Here is an 18,428-nt window from a genome sequence, read left to right as displayed (position 1 = left end):
TGCACCAATCTTCTTTTAGGGCTGTGTGGTAGATCTGGAGATAATGTCTTTGAGGTTCAATTTTAAATTCTACCTATTTGATCTTAGGAAGAAGAGGATATAATACATAGCCTGCCTACCAAGTAATTTACATGGTATCTTTAGACATAGTTTGAGGTATGAGAGCATAGCACACAACTAGAAATTTTAGATAGCCATTTGGACAGATTTAAACATTTTTAAATGTGTAAATTTAAATTATAAGCAAGATCTCATATCTCTAATAGTATATACCCCTAATAGTATATATAGTATATTTATTTTTATATCCCTAATAGTATATAACTACTCCCGTGTGAATTTAACTTCAAAGAAATGAATTATCATATTGGGCAATGCTAGCCATGCCAAGGTGGTAGCCATTAGACACCGTGCTTATTAAATTCTGTTGCAGATAAAGGTGCCAGAAATAAATTAATGACCATTATAACAGGTCGGCTTTCTTGGTTACAAGAAAAATACCTTGACATATTTTTTGACTCTGTGATTGGTCTACATTTCAAGGGTATAAATTAATCTTCAGAAGATCCTAAAGAAGATCTCCCCTGGCCACTTCACTTATACATCAAGTTGGCCATGTTAGCAATCTAATCACAAACCTGTAATTCAGTGGACAACAATTTCTTATTGTGAACAGCATAGCGGCTTTTACTATCATTTAGGTCAGCCCAAGATTGCTGATGCGCCATATGTTTCAGGCCAGGGATGATGGATGGCGAGCTCTGAGGCCCATCCCTAAGTGATTGGAAAGACGGAAGACACACAGTTCACTTAAGCTTGCTTACTATTACATCAAGTAATCAGTGTGATAGGCAAGCCCATGCTCTTTATGTCATCCAACCAACTTTCTCCAGGAACAGTGTTTCACATTTAAAAAAAAAAAAAAAAAACTTAAGAATTGTGTTCTGGCTAACATTCCTATTATCAGATCAAATAGATTCATCTCAGATATGGGTGTTAATGAACATTTTCAAAATGCCTCTGTTAAAACACACAGATCTTGCTTTTCTTTATCTTACAGTTCAGAGCACACGTGCCACTGAAGTTATAAGTAAAAGATGCATATTTGTTTCTTTTAAACTTTACTCAGGCTGTGAAGAGAACGAGGCTGTTAAAATAGTTCCATAGTTTCTACATGATTTCCAACTTAATAAATTACTTTTGTTAGCTTTGAATCATAAAGTTGCAAAGATGTGTCTTCGCTGAGACGGATTCATGTAAATACTATTTTCTGAAACTCATCTGACCAATATCCAACACAATAATTAGGGGCATCTTTCCAGCTACTATTCCATTTTGTGGAAAATTTCTTTTCAAAAGTGATAAAGAAAAACCAAGTGAATATCTTAAATTGTCAGTTTTGTGCTAAGAGCATAAATCACTGAGATAAACTCAACAATATTCCTTTGCTTTAATTGTTTCAGACGCTATAATTTATAACTTCAGGCAAAACATTTCATGGAATAATTAGATGTATCCGGATATGATTTAAGTAACTTAGGGAACACAAAGCATAGAAGACCTTAAAATTGTTCATAATTGCTCTTTTATTTCCTAAATAATGTCATAATGTAAGCTTTTTTGACTTTTAGAGGGCTGGCTGTGCCTGCCATCCCATACCAGGTCTAATTTCAGCTTTGTAGAGAAAAGGATGCTGAAGTCCATTTATCTCTTGGAAAGAATCTGCAACAGGGGATAGGAAATCACTTCTTACTTGAAGCTTTATTTTATTATCAATTCTAATTAGCATAGTTTATATATCATCATCCTTCTTTCCCCTCTTTCCTATTTGTGTTTATATGTACCCTGTTTACATAAATGATTTGAAGAAGCCCATAATAAAGACAGGGACTATAACAACATCCATTACAATTAATTCAGCCCCGTGATTGTTAAAGCATAGACCAGCAGCATCAGCATCTCCTTAGAAATAAAAAATTCTTGGGGCCCTCCCAAGACCTACTGAATCTCAGTGACCCATGTTTTAACAACCCCCCCCCCAAACTGATTCTAATTCATGCTGAAGTTTGAGGCCCACGTGTTACTCTAGAGTCTAAACTAGGAACTATAAAAGAAATAGGGTGTGTGCGTATGTGTGGAACAGAGGGGGTAATTAAGAGAAAATTCTTTTATAGGTGGAAAGAAGCTGTAAGAATTGAATACACAGAGATTTAAGAGCATAAGCTCGTAGTCAGACACAAGTGCTTTTGATTCCTGGATGTTTTGCTACTAACGAGCTTCCTGACCTTGGTCAATTTATTCAACCCCTCCTAATCTCAGTTTGCTTATATGTAAAATGGGAAAAATAATATTCCTCTGAGAGTTAAATGAAAAACATATATAAGGAAAAGTTTTAGTGTAGGGACTAGCATGAGATACATGTACATTACTTTTAAAGTTATTGTTTGTTTCTCTTAATAGAAAATGATAGTAGTGATAATTACTATTATAATACTCCCACTTGTGAACAATATAGGTGGAATTTGAGGGCATTGTGCTAAATGAAATAAGCCAGAGAGAGAGACAAATACTGCATGGTATATGTGAAGTCTTCAAAAAAATTAAACTTGAAATTTGCTAAGAGAGTAGAACTGAAATGTTTTCACAAAAAAGAAAGAGGAAGGGGGGATAGAAAGAAAGGAAGGAAGGAAGGTAACTACTTGAGGTAATAGATGTGTTAATTAACTAGATTGAGGAGCCCTTTTTGAGTGCATGCACTCAATGCAAACCACCAGCATACACTGTAAATATCTTTCTATTGTACTTGTCAACTATATCTCAATGAAGCTGGTATTAGAAAATATGTATGTATTATAATTTACCTAAAAGATTTGTAGAACTGAGTTTCCTAGAGGCTGCCGTAAAAAGTACCTGTCTTTATTATGGGCTTCTTCAAAGCCCTTCTTCAAATCCTTCCTAGAGCATGCAGGCAGGTTACATCTCTGATAGGAATGGTGGTGGCTAACTCCAGCCACATATGGGAATCACCTGGGAGCTTTAGAAAAAATACCAGTGGTTAGACCCAACTGTCAGAAATTCCGATTTAATTGCTCTATCATAGAGTGCTAGCATCTCAATTTTTTAAGAGGTTGTCTGGTAGACCTAAAATGCAGGCAGGACCCAGCACGACTGCATTAAAGCAGGCCTTTTCACACTTGATCACCCGGGGAACTTGTTAAAATGCACAGTTCATTCTTTTATGGGGTAAGGTCTTAGATGGTCTAAGAATCTAGTAGGCAAGAGTTACTTCAATTAACAAGAAATTGAGGTATTGAGAAATATGTGAGTTCCTAGAGAGATGCAAACTGTTTTCCGCCTTTTGGCTGGGAGACAAAATAGAGCCAGAAGGCAGGACTACATGTGCTTGTTTTATGTAGAGGAATATTCTCAAGGCAGAACACCTTAAACAAAGTAACACTATTATATTTGACTTTCTTTCTTTCCTTCTTCTTTTTTTTTTAAGATTGATTTATTTTAGAGAGAGCATGCACAGGGTATAGGACCTGAAGGAGAGGGAGTCTTAAGCAGAATCCCTGCTGAGTGTGGAGCCTGACTCAGGGCTTAGTCTCCACCACCCTGAGATCATGGCCTGAGCAGAAACCCAGAGTCGGACGCTAAACTGACTGTGCCACCCAAGCGCCCCTATTTTTTTTTAACTACTTTGCTTTGTATTTTTACATTTGGGATATGAATTTGGGTTCTGGATGGATTAATAGCTTTCAGTGATTTTGTTTCCTTTCTCAGGAAAATTTTTAAAACTAGAATACAATTCCTAATCTTTTTGCGGGGGAGGGGGAAAGAAGGTCTAATATTAGGTTTTGGTTATGTGTTACGTTTTAGAAATAAAAATATCCTGAGAATGAATTTTAGATGAAGCCCTTTTGTTTAATGTACTATATGGGTTTACTCATTTACAAAAAATAGAAATCCACGTGTTCTGAACAATACAGTTTATGATACTCAAAATAAAACAGTCTAAATGTCAATAAAATGCCCTTAAAATGTCAATAAAGGAGTAGAACTTGAAGACTGCTAATCTTCTAATCTCAGGCAAAGGATTATGTTAAGAATATCTTCAGAGCATGAACTCTGTTTGGAAATAATGTATAAAAAGATAGTGTGGAAGTCTCTAACCTTTAAAAATTATTCTAAAGCAAGTCTTTCTCCTCGTTTATCCTCTCTCTGTCCCTCTTTGGAGGACATATAAATAAGAGTAATTTTAGGAGAATGGAAAGTAGTTATTTTGAGATTAATAAATTTGGTTAAGAAGCTAAAAATTGATCAATGCATTTTACTATTTCATGTTATTCATATTTCATATTCATATTTCAGGTTTCAGTTCTTGAAACCTACTAAAAGCAGCCGCAAAGTTGATGGCGTTTTTCTTAAACAGCACTCAGAAGGGTGTCCTTGCCCTGTCTCAAATGTACGCACTATTTTAAAGCACAAAATTAAAATAAGAATAAATACAGCATCTTGATTCTCGGGGGTGGGGGGAGGAGGCACTCTCTTGCCTATTAGGGTCATGATACTGAGCATCCTTGCTTGGACTCTTCAGAGTTAGAACACGCGCCAAAAGGAAGAAGTCGATCAGCCTGGGAAAGCGGCTGTAACACACTTCATTGCGGTTAACATAGTTGCTGGTAAGGACAAGTAAAGAAGCCGAGCTTTTACCCAGTACAGTCTTCCATCCTTTATAGTAAACCTCTAAAAAACAATGTCAAGATGGCAGCCCCTTACGTTAAACGCAATGGCTGGTTGGTCAGTCAACCGTGTGCATCAGAAAGTGGCAGAATCTGGAGCAAGGTGCAACCTCAATCTGGGCCATAATAAAGTAGCTGTTCATCTGTGGTCAGAGAGCACCATGAAGGACCTTGAGTTCCTTCACTTTATTTTGCAGAAAGCCATCGGACAGCTTTGCATCATCTAGCTCTATCAATCAAGGACCTCAACCGCTGCTCGCTGCTGAAAGCTTTCCTGTTTGGCTCTGTTTTTTCACAGACAGCTCAATAACTTGTCTGTGGAGCTGTGATAAATGTGCCATGTGCTTCTAAACTGTCTCTTTAACACTGGACTGCATTTCAACTTGTAATGCTTGTGACTAATTGCTTGTATCAAAGGCTTTTTATTTATCTGTAATGATTATCCAATAGGCTTATCATTTATGTTTCTCACTTCTCCCATAAAGTGGTTTTATTTTAAAGTTGCATACAGCAGACTGTCAGCTAACTTCTAATGTAGCAGCGTTTGCTCAATGAATAAGCTGTCAAGTTAAGAGAACGTAATTGGCAAACCCCAGTATATAACCAGAGCAAGTGCAAACTCCTAATGATTTTTCTTTCTCTTTTTGTGATCGCTGCACATCAGCCATAGTTTTAAACACCAACTTTATGGCCACCTACTGTGGCTGTCAGAACGGAAATTTCCTAGTGGTTTTGTCCTCTTGTGTAAGAACAGTAGTCAGGATCACAAAACCTTCTTATTTGGGCACAATTGCCAGTTTCTGCTAAGGAGGCCCAGAATAGAGCTATTATAGTGAATGAATAACTTCTCACTTTGAAAGAAGGTGGTTCTTTCAGGTCAGGTTGGAGGTCAATGACAGGGCACGGAAAGGAAGCTCATATTGCAGCTGTCTGCAAATGAGCTTTCCCTACAGCTACTGTAAGGGAAAATAAGAGTCTACTGGGGAAGCGGGTCTTCCCTTAATCTTTAAAAATGTATTTTCAAAAGAAAGGAAAATCTGCATCGTTTTCTTAAACTGTCATTGTACTTCAAAAAATCCATACATTTATCATCATTAAAGGTCGTTCATATTGAGAATGAAGAGTATCTCTTCTTTCTAACCCTGGCTAAAAAAAAAAAAAAAAAAAAAAAAAAAAAGGAAATACTGTAGCAATAGCCGAGTCCATGTCTTCCAATCCTTAAAAAAACAAAAACAAAAACAAAAACAAAAAACTAGCTCTCAAGCAAAGAACATCCTAGCAAGTTATAACTAAATAACCCATTTAAGGTTGCTATTCCTTTTTAATTTTTTTTTTTCTGTTGACCAAATGCTTGTGTTGCTTCATACATGAATAAACTGAAGAGATAACTGCTTGAGATTCTAACTCTCCAAAAAAGTGTATTTAATTTTTAAAATACACATTTCAAGTATACAAATAGAGTAAGTTAAGAAATATAGTGCCCCATTGTTTGAAAAGTCAAAGAGAAGAAAAAAATTCAATAAGAGACTTTTATTCTGAAGCCATTTTCTTGTGTCACCATAAAAACTCCTATCAAACTAATGAAACCAAAAGGCAGGTGCCATTGACTGCTGTGACTCAGAATAAGCTAGCCCCACTCATTGGCTCAACTGGATGGAAGTTGCGCATAAAATCAAGAAATCATCTGCATAAGGTTTGGGAATACATTATAGGGTCCTCTCTTACACAGCAACCTAGTGGGTTGACTTTTAAGTTTTTTGAATTTATAAATTAGGAAATCAATTCAACATTGCATTAAACATACTGTAATGGAATGTTGAGTTGCTAAATCATCATTTTGAGAGTTAATCAAATAATCCTTGTTCCTCCTTCACTCCACCCCTAAGCCATTTCCCTAAAGACCAAAGATAGAGGGTCGTATCTACAGAATAATATTTAATGAAGTTTCAGTTGCCTAAGGAAATTTGATATATAGAATTTATAGATAATTTTTTCTTTAAAATGTCAGGACTACCTTAAGCTGCACCTCTAATTTAGTTTGTCTTAAATAGATGAGTCTACTGGAGCAATCCCCCAAAACACTGCTGGGTGATAGGAAGAGGTGTTCTATAATCAAATATGTCACAGATAATGTTTAAAATGTGGCAGTTAAGGGTACACTATTTTTGCTATTAAGATTGGATAAGACATTAAAACTAATATGGAGGCTATAAATTTCTATTACAAGATGAGAAGTGGATTCCAAAACACCTTTAGGGTACAAGTGGATCTGTGTCGATCAGTGTCAGTGGAAAGAGAGTGGGCTGGGCTCTTGCCCCCCTTCTCTATGGTTACACCATTGCTACTATTTCAACATCAACAAGAAAAGCCATTTCTGTCCACTTTTCCATATAATCCAGATATAACCGTGAAGATACTGCATTTTCTTTCTTCAGGTTTATATAGCAGGGTTGTTGATTTTTTCAAGTCCATTTCAGCAAAAGTAATAAACTAGTGCTTTTCACGGACAACAATATGGCTCATTTCAATTGTTTTTGAGACCCACAAAGCAGACTGCATGATCTGGAAGATCTGGAGGAAAGGATCTGTTGTTTTATTTTCTTCTGGGCCTCAGGGGTTGGCTGTGGCTGGAAACCTGTTTCATTGTGGAGGAAGTCTAGGAGGAGACCGGTCACTCCTAAGTGAGAAACCCATCAACTGGTAGGGCTCCAGCAGTGGTGTGTGGAGGAGTCTCATACTACGTCAGGGCTCAGCGAGAAAGGCTGCCATGACACGTTAGTAATCTCTACCACAGGCAAGGAATGGGAACCCCAGGAGGCAGGAGGCAGGGGAGTGGCACTTGATGACAATTTAAAGTAGGAAATATCGTTGGCCTATCTCTAGAGAAGTACATTTGTTTATGTGTGAGGCAGTGTGTTAGTTGGATGGAAACGAACGTTTGACTCCTAGTACCACTGTAAGTGTCACTTTGCTCAGCCTCCTTGAGCTTTAGTTTCTTTATCTATAAATTAACAGTAATGATACAAGAAATTAAAATATGTAAAATACTTTTCTAATTGTAATTTCACTGTACACATATTAGGTGCTAACAAATTATCTCAGGGCAAATGGGAACCTTGGAAACTTTGTAGTAGCAGCCCCCCTTATTAAAGGTGAAGAAATTGAGCCTCAGGATGGTTGGTGGTCATTTTCCCAATTTCATGGAGCTGGGTATCTCTTGACCTCACCCCAGATCTCATTATTGAAGATCACAAAAGGCGCCGTGAGAATTTCCTGGTTTTTATTCCTAGCTGATGGCAGACATTGCACATTGATCAAGGCATTGTTTCTTGTTGGATCCATGGAGAGCATTAGAGATCTTCTGAATGTATTCTTGCAAGCAGTTACTATAATTGCTCTGGACATGGCATGTAAGATGAAACTCATAGCCAATTTAATGTCTAAGGGCCCCCGAAGTTCACACCAAAGTGTTACATATAGTGCTCCTTGCTGTAGGTACTCTTACTACCGTACTAAAGGCATCAGTCAACTTGTTTCTCCAAGATTATCTGACAGTTCAAGAAAATGGAATAAATGCTGAACACAAATGGGTCTGTCCACTTAGAAAACAGGAAAGAATGTCCTAACCTTAGAACACCGAGGGTAATGAGGCTGTAACTGTTCACTTTGCTCCGCTGGCTGTAGCACTGTCTCTTGGCATCTAAGCTCTCTGGATAGCCTGATACACTAAGAGCTAATAAAGTAAATTACCTTCGAAAGTGCACTTTCTTATTCTGGCCAAGGTAACCTTGGCAGTATCCATTGTTTAACCGTTGACGACAGATTCCTACTGTCAATAAACCTTTTATTCTTCTTTTCTGTTTTTGCCTGTTCAGAGTGAAACACCTTTCTGCCGGTGCTCTTCTTCATTCAGGTTATTGCGTGTGCACAGGAAATGTATGTGGATGCATCGTGTTGTATATGTAACGTGTATTGTAGGACATTCATGAGCAAGTAACTTCTACACGTCGTTGGCATGCTTTACAATATAATTTGTACTTTTGTCAAGACCAGATTTATGCTATGTTTTGAACCAGGTTATAAAATACCTGTGATAGCAGTCTGTGTTTTTTGTCTTATTTTTGATGGCTGGGTTGGGCTGCTATTGTAAATTGCATCTAGTCAAGATATTGCATTTTGAATCATCAGAAAGGATTCTCGATGATTTCCCAGTGCAATTATATTTATTCTTTGAACTTTTATCAGTCTAGGCAGTTCACTGCACTGGGTTCACCAGATAATTGCCAGCTCCGTGCCAAGTCAGCCTTCTTCACATGGATGATTGGGTGATATAGGTGACAGTTGATAAGTCAGTTCCATCCATCCATGTACAGGAACACTGCTGGATGTCACCCTGCTGATTTCCAGACCCTACGAGAGGCAGTGCTTCTAGAAACACTTCTGTGGATTCCGTGAGGTAACAGATTAGAAAAAAAGTGACTTGTCTGCAACAGAATGAAAACTAAAGGGAACCTGAATCCTTAGTTTTAACACAGTACCTTATAGTTTTTACTTAATGTTGAAAATCTTAAATGGTTTTCATCATCATAATGCATATCTTCATACTAATGTTAATTTACTCAATCTCATTATTTAACTGCTGGTAATGGGTTTCCTCCAAGGAATGGGTATTGTATGAGTCCCATTTATACACTTACCTTTTCATTATGCCTCTGTTAAACATTTGCATTGGCAAGTATAGGAGACCATTATTATTTGTTTATACCATAGGGAAATGTTAGAACATACTCTCACCCAAACATTTAAAGTCAAAGAAAAGGTGTTTAAAAATGTAGTGTCTATTTTGATTTTGAAATACTGGAGCATGTCAGAAATTATCATAGAATAATAATGTACAAACACAGATTCAAGTCTCTATTTATTTTTGCTATTTGTTTAAAAAAATCACCTCATTTCTTTTGTCTATTCTTGTTTTATAAAGTGAATATATTACCCCCTCCCTTTCTAATGGAGTACTATAAGACTTTTTAGGGAATGGATATGAGACCCTGTCTTCTTAGCAAAGTCATACTATCATGCAGGGCTGGGAGACTTTTGGGTTTTTCCCCCCCATAACAAGCCACAGATCTAGCAGAGTAATCAAATAAGTGCTCTGAATTTAAAAAAACAAAAAAACAAAAAAAAAAACAGGGGCACCTGGGTGGCTCAGGGGTTAAGCATTTGTCTCTTGGTTTCAACTCAGGTCATCTCAGGGTTGTGGTCAATCCCAAGTTGGGCTCCATGCTGGGCGTGGAGCCGTGCCTCAGATTCTCTCTCTCTCCCTGTCTCGCTGCCACCCACCCCCCTCTTCTCTTCTCTAGTAAAAATTTAAAAATAAATAAATTGATCAATTTTATTAAAGAAAAATAAAAATAAAACAAATAAACCAAACCTCATTTAGTTTGCACTGTGGGTGATGGGGGAGGAACAGATGAGCTGAGAGAAATACTAGATGGTTTGTTGCTAAATTAATAGAGATTAGAAAACTGCAAAGAATACCACAAATAAGAAATACATTTTTTACAGCATATGGAGAGAAGGGATGAAAGTGGGAAGGAAACAGGGACGCCTGGGTTGACTTAGTGGGTTAAGCGTCTGCCTTCGGCTTAGGTCATGATCTCCAGATCCTGGGATCGAGTCCTCCATCAGTCTCCTTGCTCAGCGAGGAGCCTGCTTCTCCCTCTGCCCCTCCCCCTGCTCCTGTGCTCTCACTCTCTCCCTCTCAAATAAATAAATAAAATCTTTAAAAAAAAAAAAAAGTGGGAAAGAAGCAAATGAACCAAATGGGAAAAACTAATATACGCCCCCAAAAGAGAGAAGATGAAAATGAAAGTTATAGAATGATAGCCCCAACTTGTGACATTTTAGTAGACTACAACTGAAAAAACCTCAACTAACATTTTGCCTTTTACTATTTGTAAGAATAAATCAGGATATTACCTTTAATCTGCCTCATTGCCTAGATGAAATAAAGTCAAAGGCCAGAGCCTCCTCACCCCCGCTCTGTACATTAAATACGGATTCTGTTTCACTTGTCTTTAAAATTTGAACAAAGATGTTTAGCAGTTCAAAATCTACCAGACAAAGCCATTTGGACCAGATTTGTCTTGCAATTCTGCCAGATGAAAACAAATTTAATTAATGTCTTGTTAAACTAGTTTTTTTCTGCTTTGCTTTTGAGTAAATGGACTAGACCATTTGCCTCCCCTATCACACACACCCCCCTCCAAAATGGTGCATTTGGTGTATAACCTCAGATGAAGAGTAGGAGAAAGGACTCCAGAAGAGAACAGACTTCGTTTAAGGATGCACCATCCTATGCCACTGGATGGCTGGGATGTCAAAGTACCCAAAGGCAGAGAAAGAGCAAGGCATCCTCAACACACACATTCTTGGGAGCCCCTGCTTAGAGAAGGGCAAAGCAATCTTTATTTAAGGAAAGGAAACAAATCTAGTCAAAGGGGTTTGAGGCAAATGGTATCTTAGGCAGCAGGCTTTGTTCTTGTAAGACCTGCTTGTTCCATCTCTGATGCTCTTTCTGGTTTCGCCATAGAGAAAAGGGAGGAAAACCCAGAACCCGGTAGTAAAAGGTATCTAGTATCAACCCTGCTTTCCTTACCTCTTCTTCATCTCAGGTCAGTTCCCTAATATCTGCATATCATTTTTCTCAACTCCACAATGAAGATACTATTATCTGCCTTATGTCCAGTGGAGCCAGCTAGCGCTAACACTTGGGAGTCCATCGTTCGCCTCTCCGCCCAGTTCCGTGTTCAGGGACATGACTTGGTAGCTTGACGTTGGTCATAGTAGAAACATTCACACCAAGAAAATCAGCAAATGGTTCAAATTAGGGTTTGGGGTTTTTTTTGTTTTTGTTTTTGTTTTAAGAGCAGTTTGTTAAACATTCCCCCAGAACAGAACTAAGATTGTAGTGAGGTTAAAATGAAAATAAATGTGAAATGCTTAAAAGGAATTAAGAAATGCTCCAGAATGCCTATCAGGTGTTGTTTTATTCTCCTAATGCCTGTAATCGCACTCCCCCATATAGTAGGAGAATTCCATATTATTAATTAGAATGTGACCTAACATAGATCTAAGTCAAGTGCATTTAATTTAAAAATTTGTGGCTTTGTAGAAGAGATCAGTATGTTTTCATATAACAGAATGATGCTTACCAGAAGTTCAATATGTATTTAGCTGAATCGAACCGAATAAGCTTGAAACTAGTTAACAGCTAGTAGTTGCCATTTTGCCTTTCTAGTTTTGGCTGATGTGGGAAACTCTGATGAAGGTGTGGTGAGGTTTTCTCCAAATCCTCCACGGTTAATTGTTGTTGTTGTTGTTGTTTTGTTGTTTTCCAATATGTGGTAAACACAAAAAGCTGGTTCAAAACATCCCCTACTCACCTGTGTTATATTATTGTAAGGGGAGATAATGTTACTTTTCTAAGTGACCCTTTTTGCAATTTGCTAATTGGCAATTTAACATGAAGAGTGAAGAAGAATATCATTTTCAGTTGAAAACTGAAAGGAGACCTAATAAGATAAATGCAATTTGCTAAACTGGAATTTGGCCAGACTCCTGACATTTTTTTTTAATTTAAAAGAATACCAAGTAAACACAAATTAAATGTACCATTCTTAATTAAAGATGTCAAAATGAGACATATTAAAGAATATTTATTTTAAAAAGTAAATATTTACCAAGCTAACTTTATAACAGCTGATTTTCTACAAAAACAATAATAAAAGTTTTAAAGATTGAAATTATAAGGAGAGTTTATCTTAAAGCCATTATTTCTGTCTGTATTTTTTTGAAAAATTTAAAAATTCTAGATTAGATCACTGTGTCATTCAAAAAGATTAAACATTTTAACCAATTACTATATAAGAAATATCCATATCACTTAATACTGTGTACACCTAAATCCCTTACCTAAATACAAGGACTATTTGCAGTAAAACAAAGGGCAAAAGTCACATCTTTAGAGATAAGTAGTCTCATTTCCATTTTGGAAAATTCTTATAAACCTCTCTGATAAACATCATAATATAAATGAAATAAGTATAGCAAAAGGCCTTTTTACTTTATGCCAGTGCTAAAATAATAAAGGAAGTGAGTATTAGAAGAGAGATGTTGGCCAACACTGGGTTTCTACTAAATTCAACAACTAACTAGAAGCATTTAAGAAGCAAGGAACAGAGCCTTCATAAAAGAAAAGAAATATTTCTATGAATATCTCATTTCATCAGATAACAGCCTTAAAAATCTTTTCTGTCTTGTGCTCCATGACACCACAATACTACAGCACCTACAACCTGAGTTGAGGCAGCTCATTAGCTGAGCTGTCTGTGTGTGTGCGTCTGCCATCAGCATCTGGTGAAGGGGGAAACACTGACCCTGCCAGATTTGGGTCAGGAGGTCAACAGGTCTCATTTATTATTCAAAATTGCTTTCTGACCTTTTATCTACTAGGTCAAAGGACGTTGTATTCTAGTTGGGTGAATTTTTTAATGAGGAAGCCACTACCTTGCCAGATAATAAAATTACTTCTCCTTTCTACGGGCATTAGATTTTCTCCTCCCTATCTAAAAACGTAATATTCTGAAGCATTGGTTGTGGTAAGATCCTCAAAAGAAAACCATTCATTTTTATTTATTTTTATTAATTTTTCCTAAGATTTCTAGAGATGTAAATGCTGCTGACTGTTGACAATGGTTGAAATCATTTTATTGGCAGTAATTTGAAACTTTCAGCCCACATTTTAAATTCTCCTGCTTCCATTGTGCTTCTGAACTTTCCAGAAATGAGTACTCACCATGCTGACTCTTTCTGAGTTTGGGTAATCATAGGTTTCCAAAGCAAATGAGGATGGACTCAAATGGCATTAGATTTTTACTGGTTCGTGTCTGGTTTCAGAAAGGAAAATGAATGACAAGTACGTAACACATCCTCCAACTCAAAGGATGTCTGGGAACATTCTTCTGTATTAAACAGGTTTTTCATTAGCCAAGAAAAAGACCTTTCTAAATCATGTCTTTATTTTTCTATGTCTCCTATCATAAAATAGAAGGAAAGAGAAGCAGCTTAAGACACAGTCCAGTAGAGAACAGATTTGAAAATATTCAGACATGTAGTCTCATACTATAAAATTAGTTATAAACATTTAACGAGCAATATGGCAGAAGACTGGGCCTCCTTCAACAGCAGATTGCGTAGCTGTGCACATAGACAGTGTTCCTGAGGAATGATTTTATCTTTTGTAAAACAAAAAGTCAAAGGTCACATTGGTCCTGCCCTCGAAGCAGATATTTGAGATGTGACCATGTGCTTTGTGACACTACATATGATGAATAACTCTGACGAGCTAGTAAACAAATAGGGGAGAATATGTGGCATTCACAAGCCCAGTGAGGCATTACTGTACCTCACAGCCAACAGCTAACATTACAGCTCTAATCATGGGGGGACGGTTTTGTTGCCAATGTGAAATTATCTGACACTGAATCCCTGCATTTGTGTATTTATACATAATAGTACACACATGCACACGTGCACAGAGATAGAGGTACAACAGCTCATTAGGGCATCATCTAAAAATGTCAGGTGGCACGTAAGGGGCCTTCCAAACAACCACATTCTGTCTTTTCTCTGAAGAGGCTCAGCAGCAGATGGCCATATAGTGAAGTCCAGCAGACCCATGAACTTCACTTCCTCCCTCACTGACCCTGATCTGAAAGGACCGCGATCCTAAATGGAGACCAACTGCCAGACAGGGTCAGAAGCTTCCTGCCCAGCAGATTGTGTGTGTGTGCTTGTGTGTGTGGGCACATCTGTGTGTGTGTGCGCATTCTGAGTCTTCTGTACCTGCCTCATCCCTCTACATCTGTTTTCACTACCTACTTCTTTGATGCCTTCCATTAGCGGAATCCTCTTGGAGAGAGTTTTCACCTCTAGTTCCCTGCTTTTTGGTGCAGACCATAATGTTTGGATCTTAAAGTAATTGTTTCATATGGTGAATTTATGATTCATAAATGGGACTCTGATTTTCTTATTTGATTTGTATATAGCATTATCATCGTATGTTTGCACAGGGAAGCAAATTTATGGTAATAAATGTGTCCAGTTTATACCCTGGGGAAGGGCGAGATGACTTTCTCCCTTTACCCATCCTCTTACTCTGTACTTAAGATGCGTAAAGGCACTTTCTCCAGAGAAGGTGCTGGAAGGAGGAAGGTGGAGAGTGAGTTTGATCAAATTTCCCTTCCAAGCCATTTTTTTACACAGCAGTCAGAATGCTCTTTTAAAAATCGAAGTCTAATCATGCCACTCCCTGCATAAGTTATTCCAGTGTCTTCTCATTGCATTTAGGATACAGTACAAAATTCTTAACGAGTTCTATTAAGTTTATGATTTGATCCTTCTGCATCTCCGCGTCAGTCCCTGCCAGCTGCTTCTGCATTTTCTGGGCCCCAGCCACAGGGCCTTGCAGTCCCCAGACTGGGCGAAGCTTCTTCCCGCTTCGGGACTTTCACGAGGCGCCCATTCAACCAGTGATCTTTTCCATCACCTACTCTTCGTGTGATTTCTTCCTATCCTTCAGATCTCACTGCATAGGCCACTGCTTTCCCTGACCTCCGAGCCCTCCATTATTTTTACTTTATTATTCATTCTCACAGCACCCTGTGATTTTCCTTCAGATCACTTATTGTCATGTGTTGTTAGTGGCTAGGTATATTGTTTTATGTTTACATATGTATTGTGTGTCTCCTGGCAAGATTCTAAGTGTCATAAGTGATGGAGATCATGTGTGTTTCATGTGCCACTCCATCCCCAACACCTTTCCTCCAGGACCTGTCACATAGCAGGGGGCCCAGTAAATATTCCTTGAATTAATAGTGCTTTCATTCTCTCTTCGTCTTGATTTACAGCACTTCTGGAGTGGGTCCTATTTATCTGAGAGGCGATATATTTCCAGGACGTCTCTGACCATTTCCCTAACCATTTCCTATGGAAGAAGCCAAAGCACATGTTTTTCCCTGCTGGACCATGGTGGTGGTTGAAGGGGAAGACGAAGTAAATATGTTTAATTTAGTGCTTAATAAATATATGGATGGAGAGAATTTAATGTTATTGTCCTAGGCTTAGGGACTCTGGTGAGCTCTCAATTAGTATTACTGCCATCGTTATGCTGTGGAAACTCAGCTGGTGGCCTGAGGAACCAACCAGGAATGTTCAAGACCAGGAGTCTGCAAGGTACAGCCTATAGACCAAGTCTAGCCTGCTGTCTGTTTTTGTAAATAAAATTTTATTGGAGCACAACCACACCCATTAGCTTATGTGTCTTCTGTGGCTGCTTTTTTGCCATAGCCGCAGAGCTGAAGAGTTAGAACAGAGACTGTATGGCCCACAAGCCTAAAATATTTAGCATTGGGCCCTTCAGGAAAAGGTTTCCTGATCCCTGGCCAAGACCCATGAGTCGGGGAGGCAGCTATAGAACACAGATTATGTCTCATCATGTCTGTTTCCTTGAGGCTTATCACACTACTTGCCACTAAGGAGTATTCCATAAACAGTGATTGCATTTAATTAAACTTGGATTTTTCTGGTTTAGGTGAACTTCTGATCTACAGAACTTGTATTACTAAAGGAAGACATGAGCAGTGTCACCCAGGAAGGTAATTCTGTATCTTCATGAATGAGAAGGACCTGCATGAATGAAAAGGAAAACAAATAATGACAGATGGCACAGATAACTCTGGGAAATCCTAGGACTTAAATCTGGGAACCAGGGTTTAAATACCTGAATTTGGGAATGTATTATGAAGTTGGGCATAAGAATAGAGCAAAAATCTGGGCAACAGATCACGGTTCAAGGCTAAAGCAGATTTGGTAGAAACAAACTGGCTTCTAGATCAGCAGCTCTGTGGTTGCCCATTGTTGACTTTGAGAAGTAGGGGTAAGAGAATCGGATGATCACAGATATCGGGTCCTGAAAGGAAAGGGATTTTGAACCTTTGAACAGGAGACTCTTTTCATTCAAGAAATTTACAGCTGATTTGGAAAAAAAAAAAAAAAAAGACATAAAAGGAGGAAACATTTAGACAATAGAATATGAGATATAATGAGTTTTAGAAACTCGTAGCAAAGTCAAAGTACCCTGAGAAGTCAGGAAGTAGAGAGGCACATGGACTCTAACTGCTTTGAAAACGGTGTTAACTGGTACCTTTACTTTCCACAACTTTTTTGTAGAGTAAGCAAAAGAGATAAAGGAGGGAACACTTATTAAATACCTGTGGCATATGCCCAGACCTGGGGCAGGTGCTCTAAATAGTTTATCTAGTTGAATCACCACGGAATCTCTACGGTCAATAGTTCCCGTTGCTGGCTGCTAATTGGAATCACCTGGACTTCACTCCCCTCCCCCAGCTCCCAATTCTGATTTAATTGCTGTGAATTGGGCTAGACAGGTAGGTTCATGAATCATTCTAGGTGATTCTAATGTACAGCCAGGTTTGCAGCCTCTGGTGCATATGATTCTTGCCATTGCTTCTCTGGAAACCCCAACACTGACCGTGGAGGAAAGAGAAAAGCTAGGGAGAAAAAGAGTATGTGTGGCCCTCAGATCAGAATTCAGGTGGCCTTAATAGAGTCATCAGAACTCTGCCATTCAGTTGTTAAGTTACAAAAGTAATCATCCCAGAATTTCTCCTAACCTCTTATTTAATTCCCTTGGGTCCAAATCACTACTCTTACTAACTCAGTTGCCCTCATGATAAGAAAGAATGCAAATAACCTAATCCTTCAAATGTTCCGTGTGGAGATAAAATATAAACCGATCTTTTAAATGATCTCTGCCTTCATATGTCTTTACACTTACAGGTACAAAGCTAGATAAGCACTTAAAAATGGTTCAAAGAGTGTAGAGTGCCTCAGTGGTTCTCAGATTCAAGCTTGTGTCAGAATAACCCAAAAGGCTTGTTAAACTATATTCCTGTGCCCACACCCAGAGTTTGTGGTCAGCAGTTCTAGGATCAGGCTTGAGATCTGCATGTGTAACAAGTTCCGCCGCTGACTGCAGACACTGCTGGTCCAAACGTTACACCTGGAGGACCAGGGTAGAAGTCTAGGAGAGCAATGAAGTTTTGGGGGGATCTCCTTCCTCATCTCATCTTTTCCCACTAACCACCTGAAGTGTATGCTTGTTCTGAGATCTTCTGATTTGCGACTGGGCCGTAGTTAGAATAGGAACATATGCTCACCACCCCACCAGACAGGTGGGCTGTGCCCTTCCCTACCTGTGGGACTCGCATTACTAGGAATGATAGGCTAATATCATTCCTTTGGTAGGAAACGCATCACATTCAAACTGGACATGGCTAAATTATAAAACAAAAGTCTAGGTGAATTTAGGAGTGAAACTCCACCTTAATAAAGGACTAATTAACCATTAATGTACTCTTGTCAAAAATGACCATTCTTCTCATATCCTCAACATCAACAAGAAAAAACTCTTCAAATAGGCTTGTTTTTGAAGCCAAATGTGTGGGAGTAGGACATGTTACTTTAATTATCTGGAGTTTAAATTTTTCATTGATAAATGGGGAAATATCTATCTATTTGGCTGGGTTGCATTAAGAATTAAAG

General features: G+C 38.2%; 1 protein-coding gene across 2 annotated transcripts in view; it reads left to right on the top strand.

Annotated features, from left to right (window-relative positions):
• WDR72 (WD repeat domain 72) overlaps positions 1 to 18,428 on the top strand; it is a 212,070-nt gene that overhangs the window by 163,197 nt on the left and 30,445 nt on the right. The window lies entirely within an intron of this gene.

The sequence above is a fragment of the Mustela putorius genome, unplaced genomic scaffold (assembly GCF_011764305.1).
Source record: "Mustela putorius furo isolate JIRA1106 unplaced genomic scaffold, ASM1176430v1.1 tig00003898_pilon_pilon_pilon, whole genome shotgun sequence".
NCBI lineage: Eukaryota > Metazoa > Chordata > Mammalia > Carnivora > Mustelidae > Mustela > Mustela putorius.
The sequence above is the reverse complement of the archived record's forward strand: the minus strand, read 5'-3'. Positions and strand labels throughout refer to the sequence as shown.